The 23,804-nt window shown below is 39.1% G+C and overlaps 1 pseudogene; it reads left to right on the top strand.

Annotated features, from left to right (window-relative positions):
• Positions 1-22,023: 22,023 nt before the first annotated feature.
• On the top strand, positions 22,024-22,410 carry LOC148839329 (NHP2-like protein 1 pseudogene; annotated as a pseudogene).
• Positions 22,411-23,804: the final 1,394 nt, after the last annotated feature.

Raw genomic sequence — 23,804 nt, 5'->3', positions numbered from 1 at the left:
GTCGCAGTACACGGATATAATCATACCGTTATTAAATTCTTTAGATACGCGATTCCATATTATATTCCCTTTTAATCAAATTCTAATTCAAATTTTCAAATTTCTAATTCAAATTTTAATCAAATTCTAAAAGTATGCTTGTTGACTCCGGTATCGCGTTAGTTAAAGACTTCGATGCTTAAAATGTTTAGGGAGAAATGGAATACTGGTGTGTATGTTTTCTTTAAAGTACCGAGACCAGCCATATACTGTATGTTTAAGTTCCAAAATTAATATCGTTTATGGACTTCACACACGTTGCAGTATGCTCCTATTCTTTTTATGCTCAGGCACTAAGTAAAAGGAGATGCTTCATATTGCTTGACTAATTTTAAAAACTAAGTTATAAATGCTCCTATTCTTTTTATGCTCAGCTACTAAGATTTCCCTTCAGTGGTAAAATTCAATATCTACAACGGGCACAGTAAAGACGTTTACAGTAAGTCTTTCTACGACAGACCAACGGACCACGAGTGCCCCTGTCGGTCAACCAATCACGCACCGCGGTACCCCGTGTCATCTTACCTGCGGTACGTGTCTGTACCGCTCACTTTGAATGGCTGCATCTGTAACACCATACTAAATGACACAACTGAAGAAGGCTCTGGTTTCTAGTTTCTTTTTATGTTTTAGTATACTGTTAATCTGCACTTCTTCCTTTGCAGCTCACATGCTAATTAAACATCCCACTGAAACATTAATAATCACTGTCAGTCTGAAAGTACGACCTAGGTAGACATTTTTAATCAATGCAAATTAAATATATAAAAATCTCCAGTTATTTATTTGTGAGTGATATTAATTGCTTGGTCCTTCTAAAGAAGAAGAAACATAATTTTCCATTTTTTTAAGCTTGCTCATGATTTAATTAACTTTCTGCACATAACTCTGCCACTGTCTGCCTAATTTACTGAAAATCTGATTTAACGACTCCACTTCAGGATGACAGCACTGCAGACATTCAGTTATTGAAAACTCTGTTGGAATATAATAGAAACGTGCACGTGGTTCTTCAGGATAGGGAGTGAGGAATATTGTCCTGGAGGAAGACACTTCAGTGTTTTTCCTCTATATCTCTTAGATTTCGTTTATTCCCTGATTTAAAACAGGGTCCTCCTTTGATGCTTTCCTTGAGTAACTGACTTTCAGTGAATCAGAACATTGGCATCACTGACATCGCTCAGATCTTTTATTAAACCGAACCACTGCTTTCTTTGGGCCTTCAGTTCATTTCATAGTGGCATGACACACATCAGTCTCTGTATTCTTTAGCTGCAGTTGAGGTGAGCAAAGAGAGATGTCACTAAGAGACCCAAACCGGCCCAATGTCTCACTAATAATTAGCTAAGTAGTAATTAAATGTATTACTCAAAGCTAGAAGAATTCTTTAATTTATAATCATGCACAGACATCTATAATCAAGATAATGGAGACAGAGGAAAAACTGCTTCAATAAGTCAGGAATTTAACTCCTTCAAAAGCAATTAAAAATGTAGATGATATAAGTGAGTTCCAATGTTTATCTCCAGGTCCATAAATCTCTTTAAGGCCAAAATTCACTAAAGGAAGGAAGTTGCACTCAATACAAAGACCTCTCACACAGGCATGTCTCTTTCACCTTAAAAACAATCCAAATAAACTGTTAAATTGAGGAAATTGAGGAAGGGAGACAATAACTTTAGCCCCAACCTTCATTACCCCAGACAGACAAAGGTGATAAAAATTAAGTCAAAAGGGCGCAGTAAGTTAACACAAACTCGTGCCAGTCTCATACAGACTTTCTGCTCAATTATATGAAAGCTACAAGCAAAATTAGCTGTTTAAGTTTGTCAAAATTAGCTACTTTGCAAACAGTACAAGACTTCTCAAAAGGTACCCCTTTCTCCTGTGCAAATTTCACAGTAAGGTGAACTCTTTGGGCGAGGAATGTTCCTGCCTCATGTATGACTATACCACCTAGCAATACAAACGGGGTGCTAGGGCCCCTCTACATTGCCACAGGTTCTGTTTATCTCCCAGAATCATCAATGCACACACAGACCAGCAACAAGCATTTGTATTGTATAAGTGCCCTTTTTATTTTCTATCTACATTCACATTCACTATCACCCAATGACACAACGAAAACAGCATTCGCAGCAACAAAAGGTCCTTCCCAGGGTCATAATGAATCCGGAGGGACAGCAGTCTTTCCTGTAAAGTACTGAAGAGAGGCCACTTGGACGTTTCTTCTTAGTACCTGTAGTCTCTGATGACCCACTTGAAGAAGAGGGGTACAACCCAGTCCTATTTCTCCAGACTCCGTTCAGGTAACAATAGAAATCCTCTGCGGGCTGTATTACATTCCCCTCAGTTTGAATCGGCTAGCTGGGCCGGTTTCTTTGTTCCTCGCCTTCAGGTGTTAAAAGTCTCTGTACAGTACCTCTGTTCCAATCCCAATGTCTCCCGTGGTCATCAGTTACTGAACCAATGGTTCCTTGCCTTCAGGTATTAGACGTCTCTGCACAGTACCTCCGTGGTCTCACACTCTGCAGCTTCCCTTGTGCTGCCTTTGTTGTCTCCAGGGTCCAGTCGGAATCGGGAGCCCCCTCTGTTTTGTCTCAGGTGTTTTTATCCCTCTCCTTATACAATCCCTGACAATCCCTGTCAGAATTGGGTTTGCCCAGTATTTTTCCAGGAGGAAGCTTGTGTTCTTTGAGGGGTGTGGGAGTGCCAAGCTAGGTGTTATGGGCCCTTATCACCTGTTCACTCTTCAGCTCTCCCTCCTCCTCCCTTGGTCTGGATAAAACTGGCTCAGCGATTCCTCACACCTCCAAGTATCGATACCTACAGATGCAGCCATTCAAAGTGCGCGGCACAGGCACGTACCAAGGGTGATTGGCTACGTCATCGCGCATCGTGACGCGAGATGACGCAAGATGACGCAAAATACCGCGGTACGTGATTGGTTGACCGACAGGGGCACTCGTGGTGCATTGGTCGGTCGTAGAAAGATTTAAATGTCTTTACTGCGCCCGTTTAAGTATTGAATATTTATATGGAATTTTACCACTGAAGGGAAATCTTAGTAGCTGAGCATAAAAAGAATAGGAGCATACTGTAACGCATGTGAAGGCCATAAACTATATTAATTTTGGAACATAAACATACAGTATATGGCTGGTCTCGGTACTTTAAAGAAAAAATACACACCAGTATTCCATTTCTCCCTAAACATTTTAAGCATCGAAGTCTTTAACTAACGTGATACCGGAGTCAACAACCATACTTTTAGAATTTGATTAAAAGGGAATATAATATGGAATCGCGTATCTAAAGAAATTAATAACGATATAATTATATTCATGTACCGCAACACAAGAATAGTACACGCTGTACAATGTTTGTTGATAATGTTTCTGTAGGGCTTTTTCAACACTTCTTATGTGACCTTGCCAGTGGCGCTGTGGGTTAGGTTCCTGACTCACACATCACACGTTGGGTGTTCGAATCCAGCTGGAGCCATGAGTTTTTTTTTAACAAAAATTTCTTTGAAAAAATAAAACGTTTCCCTGGGTCAGAGATTAAATAAAACTTCACTCGCACCAAACAAATTTATATTTCTAAATATCACAACATGATCGAATTTAAGTCATTTTAATAACAATGAATAGTCACCTATGCGTTACAATATAAACATTTATATTGATTTAAATCGCGTTTAAATCGCCTTTATTTAAAACCCATAAATAAAGCTGATACTGTTCAGACTTTTAATTATTTAAAACTATTACAGCAGCACAATGCACAATGCAACGTAAATCGCTATCTTTGTCTTCTGCGTAATAATGTTCACCTCTCTGTCCAGCAAATTAACAATAGTAATAATAATGAACTTTATTGTATATGGCGCCTTTAAAGGTGGCTCCTCAAAGCGCTTTACAGGATAAAAACAATAACAACAATACTGTTAGGCTGGGCAAATGATTTTTATTTTTTTTTTAAAATAAATACAAAATGAGATATAATGATGTGTTCCGGCTTAGACATTAACGAAGAGCATAACGAAGGTCATAAAGGTCATAAACGATATTAATTTTGGAACATCAACATATTATGTAAACTGTATGTTGCTGTTATTGGTATTTTAAAGAAAAAATACTGTAAAATCCTGGGTTCGGTACAATGTTTCAGGCATTCATGTGAAGGACAACAGAGCTTTCACTGGCCGATTATCAAACTTTATTGATAAAACAAAAACAAAAACTATCCGACCAAACCAGAAAAAGAAAAAAAGAATAACGGACACAGCGCGAGCCTGCATTCTCTCCTCAGCCATCCACACCACACTTTTCCCTGGGTCAGAGATTGAATAAAACTTCACTTGCACCAAATTACCACACACTGAACACTGAACATGTTAACCCAAATATGTCTCACAATACTTTTATGGTACATTACTTTGCTAAAATGTATTTAAAAATAAAAACGATTACAAACACCAGCAGAGAGAGAGACACACACACAGTTCTTCATTGTCAAAAAGTAATTGTTTTTTACTTTGTCAGCAAGACAGCAAAGACATTTTTCCAAGAAAGTTTAGCCTTTGTCACTAATGAAACCACTAAATAAAGACATACATATAAAAATGGACAATTAATTGACTTTTATATTTCTAAATATAACAACATCTTCGAATCCAAGTCATTTTTAATAACAATGGGTAAACTGGGTAAACTATCACAAAGCTTTAGAGAACTTAACATTTTTATTATCAACAAATTGTAAATACGACGTTTACATTGGTGTTATTAATTTTTCACTTGAGTGTATGGAGGATTGTGAGAGCAGACCCCCCCCCTTAGGCTGCGCAAACGATTGTTTACATTTTTATTAAGAAATGGAGGCTGTATGCGTTACAATATAAACAGTTACTGTCAAACTTTAAAGCAACAGTCGATTTAAAGACGATCTGTCAAAGTGCAGTGAAATACAATTTAAACTGTATTACAGCAGCACAATGTGCTTTTTCATCGTGTGTCTCTCTCTGGTCGAGGCGCGGGAGAGCTCGCTGGCAGGTGCTGACGGAAAGAAATAAAATAAAGGCAGCTTTTAACTCCGCAAGTCACACACCAATACTCCATTTCTCCCTAAACATTTTAAGCACCAAAGTCTTTCATGTGTTTTTCATCACTCTCTGCGGGAGTGCTGGCTGTGACGAATTAAACCGGTTTCACAGGTATTTTCAAGTGGTCGAGTCTTCAGCGGGATGGGGGGACAAACTGCCCAGCCGACAAAAAGTAACACCCACCACAGCATTTCGCTGATCTAACTAACAAGGATGGGACATTAGCTAGCCAATATGATAAAGGAATAACTTTTTTATTTCTTTAGCACATTTATTTGAACATTTCCATCGATTGTACAAGCACTGAAAAACTGTTCAATCCCTAGTTCATCGGGCATTTTCTTTTACTATAACAGATAGAAAAACTCCCTTGCTTTTAACAGAGCGTTTCATAGTTTCTAACAACGAAAATTATTTAAACTGCGACACTTTTATCATTCAACGAGAGCTCAAAATATCACAAGGATCCTCAAGAGATCAACAAAGACAACAGAAAAAGATATGTGTATAAGATACTGTCCATGGGAGTCCAAGCTTTTTTATCTATGCTAAGTAGTCTTTAATATTTCTTCATTACACAGTGAAGTCAAAATTCCGGGATGTGCCTATGTACGCTGGGCAAACGTTCCGAGGTAAAATTCTTCCAGCACGGGGGTACCTTTAAAGTGGAGACGACGGCACTGTACAACGCAAGACATTTCGTTACTCTAGGAGGTTTCGTGAAAAAGCACATTGTGCTGCTATAATAGTTTAAAATAATTAAAAGTCTTAACAGTATCAGCTTATTTATGGGTTGTAATTTAAAAAAAAGTCCAAAACCGCACTCAAAATGCAATTTAGTGCTTTCTGGCAAGAGGAGACACCCAAATTAATAATGTAACACGCTACTGTTTGTGCATGAACATAGTTACTGTATACTGTTATTTCTTTAGATACGCGATTCCATGTTTTTTTTTTATCCCTGGCGGGACCGGGAGTCCATAAGAATTGAGTAATAGGTTTCATTGTGCTTTGACAGATCGTCTTTAAATCAATTGTTGATTTAAAGTTTGACAGTAAATGTTTATATTGTAACGCATACTGTACAGCCTCTATTTCTCTATAAAAATCTAAAAGATCGTTTGCGCAGTCTAAGAGGGGGGCGAATGCACTACAATAGATTAGCATACTGTAGAGGAAAACAGTATAGGCATCGTTGATATGAGGACTTTTGAAACCAAATTTCCCAATTTTAATATGTGCTTTTCTATATTTATTGTCAATTAATTGTCCATAATATTACTATTCTATTTTTTCAAAGAAATGTTTGTTAAAATAAAAAGTCATGGTGCTGGCTGGATTTGAACAGCCAACCTGGGGGGTTACTAATTCAGCACCTAAACCACCATGCTACCAGAACACTCACATGAAGTGTGGTGAAACAGCATATACTATTCTTGTGTTGCAGTACATGAATATAATTATATAATTCTTAATTTCTTTAGATATGCGATTCCACATTATATTCCCTATTAATCAAATTCTTAAAGTATGCTTGTTGACTCCGGTATCGAGCGTATTCACAGAAAAGCTTAAAACTACCACTTTTAATACACACGTTATTTCACATGTTAGTTAAAGACTTCGATGCTTAAAATGTTTAGGGAGAAATGGAATACTGGTGTGTATTCGTCTGCGCCCCCGGCACAGCACCCTGTCCCTCATGTCCAGGTCAAGGCAACCACCCACTTGCTGCAACCAGTCCAACCCCAGGATACAGTCTTCGCGGACTGGGGCAAGGTAGAAGGGGTGTTTCACCCTCGCAGCCCCAAAGTGCACAGTGAGTGCCCTGGGGGTCTGGCTGACTCGGTGCCCGGCAGGACACCAGGCCGCAGCAGGGTGATGGTTGAACCGGTGTCGACGAGGGCCTGGCAGGGTCTGCCCTCGATAAGGCAGGGAAGAAATAAGCCCCGGCTGTGGCCAACCCTTCCTATAGCAGGCGGGGTGAAGCGCTCCTTCTGGCTTTCCGGAGTAGGGGTAGTGTCGCTCAAGGGCGGCCTGAACGGCCTCCGGAGTCCCCGGGGATCCAGCGCCTGGCACTCCCGGGCGATGTGCCCCCTCTCCCCACAGCGGTGGAAGATGACCAGCCGTTGTCGCTCCCCCAGCATCGCCGCACTGGCCGTCTCCTCCTCCCCATCTGATTCCCCGTGCGCCCCTCCGTTGGTGCCCACCAGTCTCTTTGAATACGGCATCAGCCTGCTCAGCCAGAGCCAGGGCCTGTTCCAAGAGGATCGGCGCGGCCAGCATCACGTGGCACTGCACCTCAGCCGGCACCAGGGCCCAGAGGAACGCCTGGAGTGCTATCTCCTGGTGGGCCTCCTCCGGGAGAGTAGGGTAACCCTGGCGGGCTAAGTAGGCCAAGTCTGCGGCGACTGGACCCAGTGGCTCTCCCGCTAGGCACCAGCGTTGGGCCAACCTTGCCCGGAGCAGTCCCGGCGCCTCCCCTCTCCTGCCAAAACGCCTCCGGAAGGCCGACGCCAACGCCGTGTAGTTGTACCGCTGGTCCCCGGGTACATCCAGCAACGCCTGGCAGGCCTTCCCCTCCAGGACGGCGGCGAGGTGGCCCACCATCTCCACCTGAGACCAGCTGTTTGCCTAGGCCGCCATCTGGTACTGGGCCTCAAACATTTGCCATGGGATCTCCCCATTATAACGGCTCGGTCTCACCGGCGCAGGCTGGAGCAGGGGTGGCGGGCTGGACCCCGCTGGTCTGGCGTCTCTTTCCTGCTACATGGCCTGAGGCGACCCGGGAAAGGGCCCCCCTTCTGCTAAATAGGTCACCGTGGGGTAGCCCTGATAAGGGCTGTGGCCACTGGCGGTGCTGAGGGGTTGTCCCGGCCCCTGGAGGCTGCTGCTCGCCCCCAAAAGGCGCTTTAGGGGGTCACTCGGCTGCTGGGGGAACCGGCGCTTCTCTGAGTCCGACATCATCGGCCGTTCACTGTCCATCCTCCCGCTTCTGACAGCAATGTAATGAATTTGGGTTCGTTGAGGACAAACACAGAGACTCAACCCTGTGGAGTTAAAAACTGCGCTTTATTTCTTCTACGTCACCACCCGCCAGCAGCACTCCCGCGCACAGACGAGAGAGAAACATTAGACAAGCCCGCCAAGAGCGCGGGCCCAAGAGAGACAGAGAGAGAGAGAGAGAGAGAGACACCAAGGGGTGCGGAACCAGGGAACTATTTACATGGAAAACAGGCGATCTCCCCAGACTGTACGCTCGTTTCACTGTTACCTGGATACCTCTTGGGGGATATCCTCTATATCCTCTTGGGGGGAATATCCTCTTGGGGGGTATTCTAACAACAAGTGATTATAAGACGATCTGTCAAAGTGCAATGAAATACAATATGCTGGACAGTATGCTTCTCAAAGCACTTTACAGGATAACAACAATAACAACAACAATTTTACAAGTCCTGGGAGGAAGAATATCATCAATATTAATAATAATAATAAACTTTATTTTATATAGCGCCTTTAAAGGTGGCTTTTTTTTAAAAAAAAACTTTTTTTAAATGCATTTGCACAGAGAGCAGTGTTTACTTGAACATGGAGATGCCATACTGAAAAATTCCTGCACACAACCATTGCAGCGGAATTTGCATCATTTGGCAGGGCTATGATTCATACAAGTGGTGGTGGATTTGGAGACAAAATGTATTTACATTGGGTTGCTGTAAGTGGAGCACTAATAAGCCCAAAGCTCTACTTATTATTTTACAAGAGAATGTACCTGACAAGCTGGACAGTATGCTTCTCAAAGCGCTTTACAGGATAACAACAACAATAACAACAACAATTTACAAGTTCTGGGAGGAAAAATATGATCAATAAAACTTTATTTTATATAGCGCCTTTAAAGGTGGCTCCTCAGCCAGCACTCCCGCAGAGAGTGATGAAAACCACGCAGCGTCAGGCGAATGCACATTAATATGTTGGGCTTTTGGGTTCGGGTGGATTTGCGCCCTACAGTTCAACCTGCGGTACCGCTGTGTACTGTACATACAGTATGAACATGTGTTATTTTGAAATATAAAAAATGTCAATATACTTTAGGAGAAATTGAGTATTGGTGTGTATTTTTTCTTTAAAATACCAATAACAGCAACATACAGTTTACATAATATGTTTATGTTCCTAAATTAATATCGTTTATGACCTTTATGACCTTCGTTATGCTCCTCTGCATTTTATGCTTAGCTACTAAAATTTCCCTTTAGTGGTAAAATTACATATAAATATTCAATACTAAGCAGATTAAAATGTGCACAGTAAAGAGATTAAATGATTAAATCTTTTCACTAACGACCAATACACCACATTATCTTCCGTGTCGCATTAACATTGGAATGTTTTTTTACAAGTGTCAAAAGAAGCGATACACAACCTGTCTCCTCTATAACTCTTCAGTTTACAGAAAAATTCCGCCAGAGCCTCACAACATTGTCCAATAATACTCTTCTCGCGTCTGATTTTTAGTTAAGCAGGATTTGAGCTACAGACCATAACAGACCAAAAAACAGAATCCACATGCGATTCGGGTGTTAACAAAACGTGTTTACAAAGAAAGTGAAATACAGTAATACTACCAGCTATATAGATACATAGATTTAGAAATTTAGATCCTTAAATTAATATCATGATTAATTTCTTTAGATACGTGCTTACATATTCTCGATTATAAAACAGATAATTCCGGTCCTGGAATCTGACTGGCTGACACCCTTCTGAAGCGGTACCATAATCTCTGGTATACGGACGCCCCTGAAATTTGACTTGTTACTGTGTGATAAATTTTAAAGACGTAGATAAAAAAGTTTGGATTCTCATGTCTCTGGTACAAGTATCTTTTAAAACAGTCTTTGTTGTGCTCTTGAGGATCCTTGTGATATTTTGAGCTCTGGTTGAATGATAAGTGTCGCAGTTTAAATAATTTTCGTTGTTAGAAATTATGAAACGCTCTGTTAAAAGCAAGGGAGTTTTTATGTCTGTTATACTAAAAGAAAATGCTCGACGAACTAGGGATTGGACAGTTTTTCAGTGCTTGTACAATCGATGGAAATGTTCAAATAAATGTGCTAAAGAAATAAACAAAAAAAGTAATTTATTCCTTTATCATATTGGCTAGCTAATGTCCCGTCCTTGTTAGTTAGATCAACGAAATGCTGTGTTGTTACTTTTTGTTGATGAAAAAATAAAGTCTTTTCATTTAAAATGACAGTTACAAATAATGTGGACCAGCGTAATACTTTGAGTTTACAGCTTGTCCAAGGTCATTCATTATTAATAATATAAGTAATATCTTTGGTAAAGGCTTTGATGCATAAAATATTTCTGCATAATTAAAATATTTATGATAAAGGTAGGTTGTGTACTTTTGCCCAACTGAGCAATCTTGTTTTCATAAAATATACCAACTTTTTAATGACTGATGATTAACGTGCTGCAATACACAGTTTAAATTTAAAAGCTCAAATGCTGTACATGAGAGGTTAAGCTTTATTGGCTCCTCCTGGCGGTTTTACAAGGTGATTCGGGATACTTTCCGGTATGACGTCAGATGACGCGATACACCGCGTGATACTGTGTGAAACTGTGTTTTGATGCGACACGCCCACCGGGGCATACTGCGAAATACCCCACCCGTTTTGAATGGCTGCATCAGTATATATTCAAGAGATATGTTGAAACTTTTATTGCATCTGTGCATGTGTGCTGGCTTCCCCACCCTTAAAAAAGCTATCAAAATGAAATATTTTATCTGCAAGACTTTGTTATCATGGATAAACTCATCTTAAACTTAACAATCAAGCTTAATTCTGCAGTGATCTGTGTATGGAGACAGCTGGATGCTATGAGGCCTAGAAAATTCTTACTAATCTTTTGCATATGAGTCTACATAGCCAGTTCTGTCTAGAATAAGAGTACCAGTAAAGAAATACTGTAAATAGCTTAATTTTTTTCACTTTATCCTCAGCTATAATTTCCGCAAAACAATCAAAACTTGAAATAAAAACAATTAATAGCAAGTTACAATAAAAATAGTACAAAACAAATCATATTGAAAATACGTGGTACTGAATATATATCAACATATGGCTATTCAGGGAAGTTGTACTGGCATGAGAAATAACTGACACACAGGAACAAATTGGAGTACGCTCAAGTCATGTAAAGATTGTGGTCTCCTTGTGCTCTCCTAGTACAGTACCTGTAGAGTAAGTGCAAGAGTAGTCATATTAATATAAATAAAACATGTAAACCACAATGTGAAAATAAATGGTTTTGGTTTGTCGCTTTTCTGTGCTGATCTCTGAAGCTTTTTTGCTGTGAATTCCATTCTGACCAGTTATGTACAATACATGTGTGTTTGTTATGTGGAGGTTGTGAAGTGTGAAAGATAGCTGGAGCTGCTATTGTCTTACTATTACACCCTTATACCCAAAGAAGGCTCCACAGCCAAAACGTTGTGTTTTCTTTTTCTCCTTTTCAGCATGGAATAAACCTTTTACTTGTTCCTTGTCTGACTATTCCATTAAAGTAAGTCAGAAATGTGTTTAGAGGAGTCACTCCAGCAACACAATACTAACTACTGAATTGCATAGACCTTGGAATATTTAACTGCTTAATTAAAAAAAACCTATCAGCACTCCATACAATGAACAGTCATAGCATGGAGACCCATGTAATTTAATACACTTGTAGGCTATAGATTGTATGTAAGACATTTTATTACATTTTATGTAAGAAAGAATCAACATCAAAGTATCCAGTTGTTTATTTGTTCAACTATTTCTGAAGAAACTACATAACCTGGAGAATTCTTAATGTAATGTTTTAAGAATAAAAAGACCAACCAGAGAAAGAAACCACAAAAACTCATATCTGTTTTACAAGTAAATGTTTAGAATATGAGACAGCACAAAAAATAGAACAGAATAAAACTTGACTTTCAAAATAAAAATATAATTTTAATTTTTGTTTTTCAGTATTTGTTATTCTCTGACTGAAGACAGGAAGAACTGCTGTGTTATCTTTCCATTGCTTTCTCTCAGTGCCTATTCAGTAGCATATTCAGATTTTCTCTGTTTGTTTCACAGCGGCATAGCATACATCAGTGCCTGAACCCTTCGGCTTCTAAGGAGATAAGAAAAGAGAAAAAAAAGTCAGAGATTACAGTTCTCTCACTAATACTGTTGGTAGTTATACTAAATTAACCATCTTAAAATGCAACTAAATTGTCATAGGACCTGACATATATTTATATAATTATATATTATAATATTTAATATTTTATGTTATATAGTAATATATATTCTAATATTTTACACAATTAAAGCTGTGCAAACAGCATTATTGTTATACATGATATTGTTACAAATGAGAGGTTACAAAACTGGTGAGAATCAGAGATTGAGCGGTTTAGTCAATAAGTTAAAAAAATATTCATAACCCCCAAATTGTAAGGGATTTCCAGCAATATACCCAAGCAGTTGGTATAATTAGAGGCACATGAATTCTTTATTCTCCCCATGTTCCCTACAAACACAAACTAGCACGCTCTCTGTCTTCTTTCTTCCTTTCTTCTTGTCCTTCCTTTCCCATTTTTTTCTCTTAATGTGATCTTGTATTGTGTGTTTCTGTACTGCTCCTGGACAATCATTAACCCAAAACTCACCTAGGTATACTAAAGTAAGCATTACAATTGTTTTTCAATGGAACCCCAGACCTCAGCAAGCATCTTCTCAGGCTTTGAACTTAGAAGTGTTTACTCTTGTGTCTATCTAAAATCTAAAAGACACTTCTTTGTCACCTAAAGCTGAAACAATGTATTTTGAATATCAGTTAAACACTGTTTTTTTACCATTGTAGTGTGGTTTTGTTCTTTACTGACGCTGGCATCTGTTGAAAAGGAAGAAAAAAAATTAAGGTAGTTATGGTGACCCAATAGTTTATAGGTTTCTCAATACACAGTATAAGCACTTACAAACAATAGAGTTGGGACTGTTGCTTCCATGTTCTTCCAGAACCCTTCAGAACAGGAGAATTGACAAATTAGGATTTACAGTACAGTTCACATGTGTTACAAGTATAGTATATCATTGTAAGACTGGGGAGGTTTAAAAAGTTGTACAACAAGATCGATCTGATTATTTTTAGATCAAGCAAATACCGAATTAAGAGACTAGAAACAGCTACTGTTAGTGGAAGCTCTCCTACAATCTTGTTAAGTGCTAAGAAAAGGTTTTGTGAGAATCTTGCAGGGCAGGAGGGGTAGAGATTTCATTTTAGATTCTATTAGTGAAGGCCATTCACTGGTTTTATATTAATATGCTCATTACAGTATAACAGACAACAGTCCCTTGTGAAACAAGAGTAAATTGAGGATGGTAATTGATAGAAAAGAACTTAAAATGGCCATTTAAAAAAAAAAACAAAAGACCTGATTTACTAAAGTAAAGCTTTAGTGGACCTACTCCTCAGAAAAGATGAAAGCTGCTTACTGTTCTTTATTTTACAGAAAATGAAGATTCACCACAGAGATATTTCTAGAAACATGAATACATCTCTACAAAAAAAGAAGCCAGCAACTGTATTTTGACAGAAAGAAGACAGAAAGAAATGTCAGGATTACAGCTGTCTAATAAATCAGGTGATGCAACTGCCAAAGAACAGTAAAGGTAGCACAGAGAATAAAATGAGCTGACTCACCTTTCACTTTCCTGTTTCTTATTCTCTGAAAAACAAACTCAATATAAAAATTTGACATACTAAACAATACAGGGTAATATTTTTAGTCATATTAATTAATGAAAATACTAAAAGGTCCACCTTTTCACAGTAAATGTACTATTATTATTATTGATATTGTTGTTGTTGAATGGAAAATTCAATAAAATTCAAGTCTTCCTTGTCCCAGAGACACTAAACTATTTAATAACAAACTATAGTTCTTCTTCAGTCACACACTGAGCCCAGAATTCCCTAGTGAAAGCAATCCTGGAGATGTGTTTAAGTAAAAGAGGGAAACGCACTGTGTTTGAACTTGACAAAGTAGATGAAGGTTGGAGCCACCGTTGCCATTAAAAACAGCAGTCCACCAGCAGTCACCCAGATGAGCTTCATAGGAAGGTTCTCTGAAGAAAGGGGAGTAACCTGTTACACGAAAAACTTCATAATACACACATTCATAAGCAGATAACATACATACTGTAAGTTGTAGTAATTCATGTTGAAAAAATAAAAAGCAAAGTGCACAGCTTTCATTTGGTCAAATTAATATAAAAGGTGGACAAACTGTATTATTTGGATGCAAAGATATCTTCTAGCTACAATTAATTTCTTCCTTATTTATTGATGGTATGTGGTCTATATAATAAGTAACTCATCATTCATTCCAGTTACAATTTGCCCTGCTAAGAACTGTTCACCATGATGTATTCCTGTAACGAATTACATCATGGTCTTATGGTGAAAAATTCACCCTGTTATAGGCACAATCAATTTGTGCAGGGGCGAACCAGCTAGTAGGAGCATGGAGATTTGTAACTTCCATAGGAATAAAATAATTGGAATCAATCGTCACTTTCTGTCACTCTTCTTACAGTACATTAATTCACCCTCCTGTCAAAACTGCCGTACGAACAGTAATGTTAATCCAACCTACTGTTTGAGCTAATGCCAACTAAACAATATTAGCTTGTGTGCAAACTGAGGACACCGATGTGGTAGAACTAATAAATAAGTTATAACATTTAATAAAGCTTATGAAGTTCACAAAAACACATGTGTTTGGCACGTGTGTCGGTCTGTGTTCTAGTAAACATTTTTGGAGGATTAGTTACTTTTCTGACACAGTAAGAACATTAACTAGTAACTGATTCAAAGGACAACATGACTCAAGAGTTAATTTTCCAGCCCTGTACTCACCAGGACCAGTGGTGGTGAAATTTGATTCAGTTTTGTTTTGAACATCTGAAATTCAAAAACACCCAAATTATTGATTTACATGGACAGTAACTATGTACTATGCAGCCTGAAAACAAAAATACATATATACCATCACAGCCCAATATACAGTATACAATATTACTCAAATATAATCTTGATTCATGGAAATTGTGGGTATCCTAATGTTCTCTTAAACATAGCTCTTAAACATATTGGAGGTTCTCTCTTAACAATTGTCTTTCATAATTAAAATAACATTCCAAACTTTTCAGTAGAACTAGATTTTCCATTTAAGCAACCAGATAGTTCAGTTAAGGCTTTAATTAAGCTTGGCTTGAATGCAAACCACCAGGTGTGTGGGCCTCCAAGAAACTATCCGTACAGCTCAAGAAGCATACTTTGGAAAGCTGTTTCATTAACTAACTAGACCAAAAAAAAAGGAAACTGTGATGAGAAGTTGAGAAAGACTTCTGAATAATAATTACACCCCTGGTGGATTTTCAAGTGTATCCTGTCATAAAACCAAATAGTTCATCAATTTAATAACATGAACATAAGACCTTAAACCAGCAGCCATATCACCCTGCAACTCACAACTGACAACCCACTGAAGCTCAGCAGGGGTGAGCCTGGTCAGTACCTGTATGGGAAACCCCCTAGGAAAAACTAATGTTGCTGTTGGAAGAGGTGTTAGTTGGGCCAGTATGGGGGCACTCACCCTGTGGTCTGTGTAGGTCCTACTGCCTCAGTACAGTGATGGGGACACTACAGTATACTGTAAAAAGCACAGTCCTTCAGATGAGACATAAAATCGAGGTCCTGACTCTCTGTGGTCATTAAAAATCCCAGGGCAGTTCTCGTAAAGAATAGGGATGTTAACCCAGCATCCTGGCAATATTTCCCATTGGACCTTCATGGCCTCCTAATAATCCCCATCTATGAACTGGCCTCATCACTCTGTTCTCCCCACTGATAGCTGGTGTGTGGTGATGGACTGGCACACTTTGACTGCCAATGCATCATCCAGGTGGGGCTGCCACTAGTGGTGGTGGAGGTGAGTCATAATTACTATAAAGCACCTTCAATGGAGTATCCAGAACAGCGCTATATGCACTAAGTGTAAGGAATTGTTGTAAGTGAAAGTCAAATTAACATCCAACTAATAAAAAATATGTTAAAATAGACCAAAAAAATACATTTTTGGGATTAAATGTAACTTCATCTCAAAATACACAAAACTACCTTAAGACAACAAAAAGGTAGATATTTTCATATACCTCACATTTCAGTAACATGCCCTTTTGAAATGTAAGATTATCATTCACACTGATATAGCATCTTTGCCCTTTATACAGATACTGTACATGTACCTATTTTGACAACATTAATCACTAGCAGTATGTCTATTATTAGTACAGTATGTTTATCATTACAGTAATATGCTGACATCTTTTCAAATTAAAGATGGTAGTTCAAACTGAAATGCACTACATATTTGTAGATGCAGTACATATACTAACTGAGACAGCATTACTCACCAGCGGTGATGGGTACTGCTGTGGGAACATTGTTATCCTCCGAACCTTTAGGAAAGAAATAATGGTATGTTTATAACAAAAATTCCAAAACAGCAAAGCATATTTGAATCCTGACTTAATTAACTGTAAGAAACATTATATATGTCTACACACAAGCTTCAAGAAAATAACGTATTATTGGTGCTGGGGCCCTGAGTTTAATTCCTGGCTTGCTATCTGCATGGAGTTTGTATGTATTTCCTCCAGTTATACTGATAGGTTAACTGGTTTCAGAGTAAGTGACTCAGGTATGAATGTGTGTCGGTGTCTGTGTTTGCCCTGCAATGTACTGTACTGATATGCCATCCAGCATCTATCTTGCCTTGTGCACACTGCTTGACGGTATAGACTTCGGATCTAACAACCCTGAATTGGATGAAGTGGATAGAAAATGGATGGGTGATATTAAACCTTCTCTTACCCTCCACCTCGACTGTGATGAGCTCACTGCGCTGGGAGGTAACAGTATATCCCTCTATTTCCAGCTCAATAGCGCAGCTCAGAAAGACCTGAGCGATGGTCACACCACCGCTCTCTACCAGCAGCTCCCTCCCAGACACAGAGAGGTGACAAAGATTGTATTCCTGTCTGTAAGGTGCTGATCTGAAAGGGAGTTTGCTCTAATCAATGTAGAAATGGCAACATGTTCCTTTTGCTGCTTCACAGCGTAGTTTGCCATCCTCTTCTTTGTTGAAATGTTTACTGGCCTCCATATGAGCTCTTTCAAAGCTAACTGTTAGTAAAAAAAGTACTCTCATCAGCAATCTTGATCACAGAGTCCCATTTGAGCATGAGGTAGCAGACATGCAAACATAATCAGTACAAAAAGTTCAATTTTACAGTATGTTTATATTTGTCATTCTTACAAAATGTAAAGATGTTAATGTGTAAGAGATGGGCTATGATGCATTGTGTTCAGAGCCTATTTATCAAAAACGTCAGTTAGAAACAATCTTTTAACAATTAGTATTCATAGTGTTGCATCATTGGAAGAAGCAAACTCCATTGTAATGCCAAGTTTAATAACAATAGAGAATTAATCAATCTAAAAGTACAGGTTTATACTGTATGAAGAAAAACCTCAATTGTTTTTGTCTCACTGAGCTGAGAGATAGCTGTTTGGTTTCCCATGTTCAGTTTAACAGAATAGCTGAGATTCACCTCGGTTTTCTTCTGATGAGCCTCTCCTTGCAGTAGCTCTATCCCAGACACAGAGAGCTGACAGACACCAGTTTTACCTGGTGTAGACTGGAAATGGGCTGGGGTCTGGTCAGTATAGAACTGACATGATGTTCCTCTTTCATGTTTGCAGATAACCTGGATAAACTCCTCTACATTAATGTGTTGTGACTGCACTTCAAGAAGAGGATGTACAAGGAGATCTGTGTGTAAGACAAGGCAGAGGTTTCTAATTCATTATCTTGTAGAGAGAACTTTATAAAACTATGTCTTGTTATGTTGGTTGAGAGTTAACTGGTTTACTCATTTTTTTCTTTAAAGATCCTCATAGGTTATAATACATTATTAGCCACAATTAATTTGAGCAAAGCTTTAGACAAAATATTGTGGATATTAAATGTAAAAACATAAAAGCAACACTTAAATCCATATTACATTTAGCTATATGAAGTCATGTATAATTGCTCAGGTATTTGTGAGCTATGTAGCTAACCTAGTTCCTCAAATTCACAATGATTTTGTACAAATTCCATGCTAAAGCCTTCATGTGCTGGACTGCTTTGAAAAACATTTTTTGTGTTCAGATGAAAATTTGCTTCACATTAACTTCACATTTATTACACAACAAAGTATTTGTTAAATATATGTTTAAGTAAACAAAATTTATTTTACTTAATCTTTTTACTATTCACTTCATAGTTCAGGTTTTTAAAGTACCTATTATTCTCAAGAGTTAATGTCCCATGTTAAATTAGTACACTGCTTTCTGGATTTTCATTATTAAAGATTTTTATTGACATACAGAAAAAAGAGGGACACATTTTGCACTGGAGTAAAGCACTGTTAAACTTTTTGTTAGTAAAAGCATTGATGTAAACTGTTACATGGAAATATATAAAAATCATATAATAATATTAAATAAAATATTTAAGCAGAAACATTTTCACCATTTATTTCTACTTATTATCTTTGTAAGGTCTTTAATTTAAAAAAAGTTTTTTGGAGCTTCAACAAAATTATTTTTAATCTGATCACTGTGTACAACCTCTGTAAAAATGTCTATATTACTATGTTCATAATACAACTTAATAAATATTCAAATTAATAACATACCTGAATAACTTGGTCCCACTTCAACCCAAGCTATAACTTTAGCAAAACAAAACAAAATGTTAAACGACACAACAATTTCCAAATTTTACAACAGAGAAAAGGGGAAGCATAAAGCAAACATTTCTAAGACTAAATTTGTACTCATGCAGTGTAAGAAATGACTTGAGAATTATCATGATTTTACAATGCCTAAAAAGATCCTCCTACAGCAACAGACAATTTGTAAATGAACATAATGGAACTATGCAAGTGTAACAGAGACAGGAAATATGAAAAAAACTCACACAAAACAACTTTGTTCTCACAATGAAGCAGCCTTTATTCAGTCAGCTTTTACATAAAAATGAATATAACTGGAGCTTTTTTCCATTAATTGTTCAAGAAACATTTTACTGCAATTTTTGAAAATGATTCAATCCTTCTATTTATTTTGAGGAATCCTGCATTTTTGTTTTGTTTACACGAAGAGTTTATATATCTTAAGTGTATCTGAAGTATTTTAAAGAATGTGTAGTGAATATTTGCAGGAAATTGTATGAATCATTATAATGAAGGGCAATTCTTCCTAAAGACAGGACAAATTTAGCACTATCGTAGTTTTTTTTATTAGAAGGTGTCCTATGATAATAATTGGTTGTCTATGATTTGGATCTTATCACATTTAAAATGACAGAAAACAAAAGGTTGTGGGTACATTCATTTTTACCGTGGATTTGAATTTTTTTAAATACAACCACAAAGAGACTGAAACAAGGTTTGTGAGCTCTTAAAATGAGTATGAAAGAATTTTCCATCTTAACTTTGTCACTATAGTCAGTACTTGATTTTGCTTGTATTTTGAGAATCAATAATTTGTATAAGCACATCTTAGGGGCAAATAATTTGAAAATAGTAGTAATAAGATCTATTTAAAAAGAGTAAATCTTTTAAAAAAGTAAAATAATGGATGTACAGTGCTGGAGGTTTCTTACAATTAGCGGAGACAGTTCTTTAACTGTATCACTGTCAGATAATTAGCAGTATCTGACAGTGATACAGTATTTCCCTGTGAGTAACTCAAAAAACAATCTGGATTGTTTTCCACATGTGTAAGTCAAAGTCACTTCTTAAAGTAATAACTAAAGGCTATGATATACAATAGCTTACAAATGTAGGGAGGCTATCAAGTCTGTCTTGCTAGTTGGTAGTTAAGTATTTTATTTGTCCCAACGTTTCTGTAAATGCAATTCCTTTGGCACTGTTTGCCACTCTCACTAATCTTGTATCATTACAAATTTAACTTTTTCTACTGTAGCAGGACAGCAGTAGTTGCTACAGGAGCTCTCATACTTAGAGAGTCTAGAAAGACTCTAGGAGTAAAACAGAGATCAAGACTCTGGCATGAGGCTGCGCCCACATTTGCACATGCAAGCCAAGCAACAGAGCTGCATTTGTAAATAATAAAAAATTCTGCTGCAACTGACATTCACTAGTCAGCATCTTTAAGATTCGGTTTAGCATCTATGAGCTTGAGTATGGCTTGATGTCAGGATGCCAGTATGGTAATTATAATGGTATAAGAGCACCTGGGCCAAACAGAATCCAGTTAACTTTATGGTATCCATCGTTCAAACCACTGAAAGGGTTTGTAGTATTCAGGGTGAAGAATTCAGTATGGTTTAAGTAGGGAGTCATAAAACGTCAAATGCAGGAGGCTGATCTGTGGAATGGAGCTGTAGAACTGTTTAGGGTCCAGTTTGGAAGTTAGCCATCTCATGAGAATGGTCCGGCAGTGATAAGGCCCTTGAGTTGCATGAGAGGATAAGATGGGTACATAACGTTCTACAGTATATTTGTTTCCTGAGAAGAACTAAAGCTCTGACCTCAGGGTGTAGATGAGATAATAGTAGGACCAAGGAGCAACAGAGGTGTATAGGGAGAATGTCTTATTATGCCAAGGGTGTTAGCAAATAGTAGTGAGGACCCTATGCAGAAAACCAAGGCAATCTCCAAAGGTGTAGTCGAAAGGTCCAAGGTCCGAAAGCCATAGAGAAACAAGCCGGTGCAAAAGTACAAATAACCAGAAGTGGAGCCATAAGCCGTGAGGAAGCCAAAAGTCAAAACCAGAACAAGAGCTAAAGTACCAAAACCAAAACCAGGAGATCTAGACGGAGAACAAACCAGGGTCAGGCATGCGAGGTGGAATGACGAGTCCTCTGGGGGCGTGGTGTAACATTACCCCCCTCCCCAGGGGCGGCTCCCGATGCCCCAGAGGATTGATTGGAGAGATGCCGGCTAAAATCAGCAATCAGTTGTGGGTCCAAAATGTCCTTTTCAAGAACCCAGGAGCGCTCCTCGGGTCCGTAGCCCTCCCAATTGATGAGGTATTGTAACTTGCCACGGAATCCAGGATCATATTTACAGTGAATGCTGGGAGTCCATCAATGGTCCATATCTTATCTACGATAAGGTTTGAGAAGGGAAACATGAAAAGTGGGGTGAATCTTCAATGAGCGAGGGAGGGCTAAGCGATATGTTACCAGGGTGATTTGTGCCAGAATGCGAAAGGGACCTATAAAGTGGGGAGCAAGTTTGTGGGATGAGCGACAAAGGGGAAGGTTGGGAGTAGACAGCCAGACCAGTTGCCCACGCCTGAGCTGGGATGCAAAAATGCGGCATTTATTTGCGGATGTCCTTTGGCGGATACTGGTGCGAAGGAGAACCGATTTTGCCGTTTTCCAAATTTTCTGAAGGTTGCAGATAAAATCTTGTACAGATGGCACCTGGATTTCTGGAAGGATATCTGGGAAGAGAGAGGGTTGGTAGCCAAGTGAACACTGAAACAGAGACATACCAGTAGCCGAGGTGGAGAGGGCATTGTGGGGGAATAAATGTAGGTGGGACGTTGTCAGGCTGCTTAGTACTGGTGGGACTACTTCCGAAAAAAATATTTTTGAAAGGTCCTCTGTGAAGCACACACCGAGAGGACACAAGAATAATCTACATTGCCCGTTTCTCTGATCTCCTGCTGTAGCGATGATTGACCCGGAAGTGAACCCCAAGGCCTACCCCTTGGCTGATGCCACACTGACTAAAACCATCCTGGGCCTGGTGCAGCAGGTGGCCAACTACAAGCAGCTGAGGAAGGGAGCCAATGAAGCCACTAAAACCCTGAACCGCGGCATCGCGGAGTTCATAATGATGGCTGCCGACGTCGAGCCCCTCGAGATCATTCTCCACCTGCTGCTGCTGTGTGAGGACAAGAACGTGCCCTACATCTTCATGTGCTCCAAGCAGACCCTGGGCCGCACATGTGGCGTCTCCCGGCCTGTTATTGCGACCTCCGTCACCATCAAGGAGGGTTCCCAGCTCAAGCCCCAGATCCAGTCTGTGCAGATTGCGATTGAGAGACTCCTGGTCTGAGAGGGCAGAGTAGCACTGTAGATTTACTTTAGCTTGGCCTATAATAAGAGGATGAGAATGGGAGAAGCTCTAGCCAGGACAACCCTAATACTGAGCACAAGGGAGAGTGTGAAGCAGCATTAAATAGGCTGGGGAAAAGGGCTAATTGGGAACTGTGCTGGAATGTGAGGTGGAATGACGAGTCCTCCGGGGCTGTGGCGTAACAAAGGGGCAATGAAACCTAAACTACTGTATAGTTCACAGAGCCTGGGAATCCTGGAGCAAAGAGTTAAAATACTCAATTAAAGCAAGGAGGTGTGCTGGGTTCTCTGGCTATGGTAAACTAAAGATTACGGTTTTAATAGAGCTTGCAAAATGATCCTGGGATTCTCAAGGTGTCACTGAAGACCTGGGTGTCCAGTCCTCAAGTGAGCATGTTCAGGGTCAGTGGTCAGAGATTCAGGTCTCCCCAGAGTCTCCCCAGAGCCTTATACAATAGGACCGTACAAAGATACATAGCCACAGAACTAAAAACCGCAAACAAATTTGAGTACCTACAAAGCCAAGAGTCTCTAAAAAGGCATGGCAAAACAAAATCAACAATACAGAATCTAAATTATTGATATACTGTGGATCAGGAAGAATAGTGGGCCTAAAACAGATCACTGTGGTATTCCATTGCTTACATCTGCCCTATTAGAGGCTGTACACTTTAAGATATTTTTGTTTTTGTTTCTGTTTGCTAACCTTTTGCTTACATTATCTTTGATTCCAACAAATTTTATTTTGAAAATCAACATATGAAAGGTTTTCTGGAAATCTAAATATATAGTATTTATGCTTTAGTATAATTATCCTTATTACTAATAATTCCTTGTTCTTCTAGCAAGCAAAATAGGACTTTCCCCTTCTGAATCTGTGTTAGCTGTCTCTTAAAATACAATTGTTATGTAGGAGGTCTTCTCATTTAGCTCAAATTCTCTGAAGCTTGACCTCACATGGAGCAAGATTGATTGTGTCACGATTGTAATCCCTCCTCTAAAGGGCGCGCCGGCTCTTTCACATTTTAGTTGCTTTTGTGCACCTGCCTCCTATCCAGCCCCTCCTTATATAAGCCAGACACTCACACTATTCCGGGCTCTGAATTGGTAGACAGACACCTGGAGGCCCGCCTACCACCAAGTCGCCCTACGTCCGCGCCTTGAGGGCATAGACCTCCTATCGGCGTCCTGACCCAGCTGAGTCCGGGGCTCAGAGCTCCTGGTCCCGTCATCCCATTTCTATTCCCTCTCCCTGCACCGGATCCCATTCGGGTTTTTAACTTTGTCTTGTTTTGTCTTGGATGGATCACCCGGTACAGGACCTTTGGACTTCACCCTGGATTTCCCTTTGGACCCCCTTGGACTTGTTCGCCT

The sequence above is a fragment of the Atractosteus spatula genome, chromosome 2, assembly GCF_055471065.1.
Source record: "Atractosteus spatula isolate fAtrSpa1 chromosome 2, fAtrSpa1.hap1, whole genome shotgun sequence".
Classification (NCBI taxonomy): Eukaryota; Metazoa; Chordata; class Actinopteri; order Semionotiformes; family Lepisosteidae; genus Atractosteus; species Atractosteus spatula.
Note: the sequence above shows the minus strand (reverse complement) of the source record. Positions and strands in the feature narration are given on the sequence as shown.